Source organism: Saccopteryx bilineata, chromosome 3, assembly GCF_036850765.1.
Source record: "Saccopteryx bilineata isolate mSacBil1 chromosome 3, mSacBil1_pri_phased_curated, whole genome shotgun sequence".
NCBI lineage: Eukaryota > Metazoa > Chordata > Mammalia > Chiroptera > Emballonuridae > Saccopteryx > Saccopteryx bilineata.
Window position 1 is genome coordinate 172,205,424 of NC_089492.1, and position 6,000 is coordinate 172,211,423.

Below are 6,000 nucleotides of genomic sequence, written 5' to 3' on the forward strand. Positions count from 1 at the left end.
TTAGCAATGTTTGTTTTCTAGTTTGTTAGCCAGCCTGAATTGAAATTCAGTTCACTATGTCTCAGTCATTACCTACACATTATGCACCACTCTGCCAAGGGCTTTCAAATACGCTTATTTGTATGTGGCCTTTGGGCTTCCCAACACTATTATAAAAGCAAGCTGACCTAGAGATGCTCATGTTTTTACTAAGGGACCAAAAGGTCTGCCTCATACAGGCAATTTTAAGGGCAACGATTTATTTAAGTTCTGAAGAGGAGAGCTAACCAAATTGCATATAAGATATTGATATCAAAACTCAAACAAAGAAAATCTTAGGAAATTATAAAGGTAAAAGCAGATAATATAAAAGCTGATCAAATTTTAATCTAAATATATACTATGTAATTTTAATTTTCTAAAGTTAAAACATTTGTCGATGCTGTTTGAGGGTTTTAGCAACATTATTAGTTTCTCATCTTTCATTCTCTCTATTCACATGCAGAAGCCACCCCTTTGAAGTAATTAGCATAATCACTAACATTATAAGATCATTTTCCTCACTCCAAATAAATGATCATCAAACTGGTGCCTACTATCTATGTTCAGAAATGCTTAAATAGTTCATTATTACCCAAATGACTATGGGGAAATGTTATGCATAAGATGAAAGGAATAATGACTCATACCCCCACCATGAAGATAAAATTCTTCCACATAGGAATTAATTCACTGTAAAATATCTGAGTATCAGGAAGATAATTGAAAGGACTAAAAATAAAATTGAATGCAATAGGTAATCTAAAGGTCATGAGACTTGTCATTAAATATACATAATAAGATTTTTTAAAATTTCAATAGGTTTTATAACTATTACTATAGCTTATACTGTGGATCTAGATTTTTTTTTTAAATTTTTTTTTTATTTATTTATTTTACAGAGACAGAGAGAGAGTCAGAGAGAGGGATAGATAGGGACAGACAGGCAGGAACAGAGAGATGAGAAGCATCAATTATTAGTTTTTTCGTTGCAACACCTTAGTTGTTCATTGATTGCTTTCTCATATGTGCCTTGACCGTGGGCCTTCAGCAGACCGAGCAACCCACTGCTTGAGCCAGCGACCTTCGGTCCAAGCTGGTGAGCTTTGCTCAAACCAGATGAGCCCGCGCTCAAGCTGGAGACCTCAGGGTCTCGAACCTGGGTCCTTCCACATCCCAGTCCGATGCTCTACCCACTGCGCAACTGCCTGGTCAGGCTCTAGATTACTTTTAAATGCAGATTTCTTGTATCTAAATGCATATCTAATGTAAACATTTTATATGCTATAAAATTTCACTCATCATATCATATTACATTGATAAAAAGAAGTAAAGGTCATGAAACTTACCACAAACATTCAAAGATTTTTCAATTTTGTTAAACTTGTTTTATGAATATAACTATAGCTTCTGTTCTAAATTCAGAACTTTTTTTTTTAATCTACCACACCTTTATAATTTTTATTTATTTATTTATTTATTTATTTATTTATTTATTTATTTATTTTTCCGGGTACATATATTCAAAGAAAACATTTCCAGGTAATCTTGTCCATCAATTCTGTTGCATACCTATCACCCAAAGTCAGATTGTCTTCCATCACCTTCTATCTAGTTTTCTTTGTGCCCTTCCCCCACCCCCTTCCCCTCTCCCTCCTTCCCTTCCCCCACCCCCTGTAACCACCACACTCTTGTCCATGTCTCTTAGTCTTGTTTTTATGTCCCACCAATGTATAGAATCATGCAGTTCTTGTTTTTTTCTGATTTACTTATTTCATTCCATATAATGTAATCAAGATCCCACCATTTTGTTGTAAGTGATCCGATGTAATCATTTCTTATGGCTGAATAGTATACCATGATGTATATGTGCCACATCTTCTTTATCCAGTCTTACATTTTTTTTTACAGTGATTAAAGCCTTTAAGCAAACTCTTGGCCAATGCAGCAAGAATCCATAAAAAAGTAGTGTCCTTAACATGTTCACCAAGTCCAAGTTGGCCCCAACACCATGCCAAATCCCTGAAAAATGCAACCCAACCCCAATTCAGTCTGTTAAGAGCTGTCACAAGGAGCAGGAATCCAGGAAAAGTCCACATCCAGGAAAAGTTCGCATGGCGCTGGAATTGTTGTCACAATTCTATACTTTGCAGCTCACATCCAACTCCCAATGACCGTTACTTCTAGCTGGTAATGATTCAGGTAGACTGGAAAAGCCATCTGCAGCATGTGTGAAGATGGAGCTTCTGTTCTGCCTGGAGAGATGAGACCAGGTTGCTTTTCCCTGGAGCTCTGTGACTGTGGCTTGGTGAAGAGAACCTTGGGATACACTAAGCTGAGTGGCAAAGGTTGATTCATAATAGAAGTTAGCAAAAGGGGAAAAGAGAGCTCTAAATTAGGACTAGATCCCAGCCTGAAATATGAGTGGGGCATTGAGGTAGGAGGAATAAAGGAAACACTATATATTAAACAAAGCAGCGGAAAATAGGACTATCAACACCCACAACAGAGATCTTCGAGGGAAGAATAAAAAACCTGCCTACTCAGGCAAGACCCGTAGGAGTTCCAGGATATGACTCACCCCTTTAAATTTTTTTTTAAATTGACCTCAAAATATTTGCTGGGTACACTTTAATAATACCTTGACTTTAAAGATTGTAAGAATGACAAAATACAGTAAATGCTTTTGCTCCATATGCAGGAGCATTGGCAGTTAAACCAGTTTAGGAAATTCAATCATAGAACAGTGCATACAGACAATGAGCTATAAGATGCTTAGCAGCCTCTCCTGTTTTGACAGAGGTTACTATAAATCCAGAATAAGTATCCACTGTAACGTGGACATAGGACTGTTTGCCAAATGAAGGTATATGAGTAACATCCATTTGCCAAAGTTGTCCTGGTATGGGTCCTGGAGGGTTAACTCCAAATGAAGGGGCAGATTATAGTATAAGACCCCTTGGACAGGATTTCCCAATCTGCCGTGCTGCTTCCTGAGAAAGTTGAAACTGTTTACATAAGGCTGCAGCATTCTAGTGATGAATAGTATGAGACTGAATTGCTTGATCTGTCATGGTTGCTCCTAATAATTTTCTTTTGGGTAGCTTGATCAACAAGGGCATTCCTATGCCCTGGCCAGTTGGCTCAGTGGTAGAGCGTCAGCCTGGTGTGCAGGAGGCCTGGTGCCAGGGCGCACAGGAGAAGTGCCCATCTGCCTCTCCATCCCTCCCCCTTTCCCCCCCTCCTCTCTCCTCCCCTCCTGCAGCCAAGGCTCCACTGGAACAAAGCTGGCCTGGGCACTGAAGATGGCTCTGCGGCCTCTGCCCCAGGTGCTAGAATGGCCCTGGCTGGAACAGAGCAACACCCCAGATGAGCAGAGCATTCTCCCCTGGTAGGTGTGCCGGGTGGATCCCGGTCAGGTGCATGCGGGGAGTCTGTCCGACTGCCTCCTGTTTCCAACTTCAGAAAAAATTAAAAAAAAATACAAAAAAACAAAAAACAAAAGGGGGCAGGGAGAAAAAAAAGGGCATTCCCTTGTGTTAAAACTCCAGGGAGCATGGAGTGAGCTCGACTATGTCCTATAAAACTTGGAGCTCTATGTTGACATACAAGTCTCTGAAGAAGGAGGAACTGCTGAAATAGTTCATCAGCATTTGTCCCTAAGACAGCAGTCTTTATAATGGAAACACCATAAGTAAATATTTGCTGTCTATATATAGATTAAAGGGGGAATATGGAAAATGCTGAAAAGCCATGATCATGGCATATAATTCTAGACTTTGAGCTGATTTTAAGTTGACGGTTTCAGTATAAAGTTGTCCATTGATTTGCAAGAGCGATTTGCCATTTAGTGGAAGTTTCCCAGAGCCATTGTTGTTGATCCTTTGAAAAAAGGAACAACAATAATTTTGAGGCTCAAAACCTTTAAGCTGTAAGGGTCGCCTATGCCCCTTGATAATCCAGGAGGCAACAAGATCAAGATATGGAAGTGTATTCCATGGGTTATTAGATGGTTCAATGTTCCCAAGCTATAGCTGCTCTTGTACCCATTGAGCAGCTGCCCTAAGTTTCTCCTGAGAAAGGGGCCATTGGTCTACATATACAGGATTATCTGATTTACAAGTAATTGGGTCCTCAACAATGCATTATTGAGGTAGCAGGAGCTACCAAGGCCCCTATGCTAAATTTTGATATCCTAATCCCCACCTTCTGGTATTGGGTGCCATTTCTATGGGGGTGAGAATTCCTCGCTGTTCTTTCCCTAGTCCTTTGGTGGGCAAAAATCCCCGATCAAGCATCTGAGTACTGACTAAACCATTAGGACTGACAAGCAACGCTCCCGTATTTTTCAAAACATCTCTACCCCACAAATTAACTGGCCATCCAGGGAGCACATAAGGCTTAAAAAAATCCAGAATGACCTTCTTAATCTTCCCAATGTAGAAAACTAGAACTTTCTTGAGGGGACTTACTCTGCCCTATACCTTGTAATTCTGTGGCTGCTGCATGAGTGGGCCAGGAAGGAGGCCAATGTAGCTTAGCAATAACAGATAAATCAGCTCCAGTATCTAAAACTCCTTTAAATTTATGCCCATGTATTGTTAGTTCCATTTCAGGGCGTTCCTGACCTATTTTTTTTTAATCCAATTGGCAAAATCAGAGGAGCCAAATCACCAATTTTCTTGGGGCCCCTTTTGCAGGATGTGGCCTGAGAAGCCAAATTAGCATCCTTATACTGTTCTTCTAACTGCCTGAATTAGCCGTTAGACACATTCTTTTTTTTTTTTAATTAACTTTGATGTGGTGACATTGATAAAATTATCTTCCGTCACCATCTAACTGGTTTTCTTTGTGCCCCTACCCTCCCCAACCCCCTCCCTCTCCTCCCCCCCACCCTGTAACCCCAACACTGTTGTCCATGTCTCTGAGTCTCATTTTTATGTCCCACCTATGAATGGAATCATATAGTTCTTAGTTTTTTCTGATTTACTTATTTCGCTCAGTATAATGTTATCAAGGTCCATTCATGTTGTTGTAAAAGATCCGATGTCATCATTTCTTATGGCTGAGTAGTATTCCATAGTATATATATACCAAAGCTTTTGAATCCACTCATCCTCTGATGAACACTTGGATTGTTTCCAGATCTTTGCTATTGTGAGCAATGCTACCATAAATATCGGGGTGCATTTCTTCTTTTCAAACATGCTATGATGTTCTTGGGGTATATTCCTAACAGTGGTATAGCTGGGTCAAAGGCAGTTCAATTTTTAATTTCTTGAGGAATCTCCATACTGTTTTCCACAGTGGCTGCACCAGTCTGCATTCCCACCAGCAGTGCAGGAGGGTTCCCTTTTCTCCACATCCTCGCCAGCACTTATTCTGTGTTGTATTGTTGATGAGCGCCATTCTGACTGGTGAGGTGGTATCTCATTGTGGTTTTAATTTGCATTTCTCTAATAATTAGTGATGTTGAGCATTTTTTCATATGCCTATTGGCCATCTGCGTGTCCTCTTTGGAGAAGTGTCTATTCATTTCTTTTGCCCATTTTTGGATTGGATTGTTTGTCTTCCAGGTATTAAGTTTTACAAGTTCTTTATAAATTTTGGTTATTAACCTCTTATCAGATGCATTGTCAAATATATTCTCTCATTGTGTAATTTGTCCTTTTTTCTGTTCTTATTGTCTTTAGCTGTGCAGAAGCTTTTTAGCTTGATAAAGTCCCATTTGACATCTCTCGCAGCAATATATTTGCTGATTTGTCTCCACAGGCAAGTGAAATAAAAGACAGAACAACTTTTAAATGGTGCTATATCTCTCTAAATGTACATATAATGAAAATATTTTTATGTTATAGGTTTCTTATTACACATTTCTTATTATACTACATCTAAAAAGAATCTGAAATACTTCAATAGTACCCATTTAACTATCCAAAAGTAGTATGTTCTGTCGATAGTAGGTTTTATGGATTTTGAAAT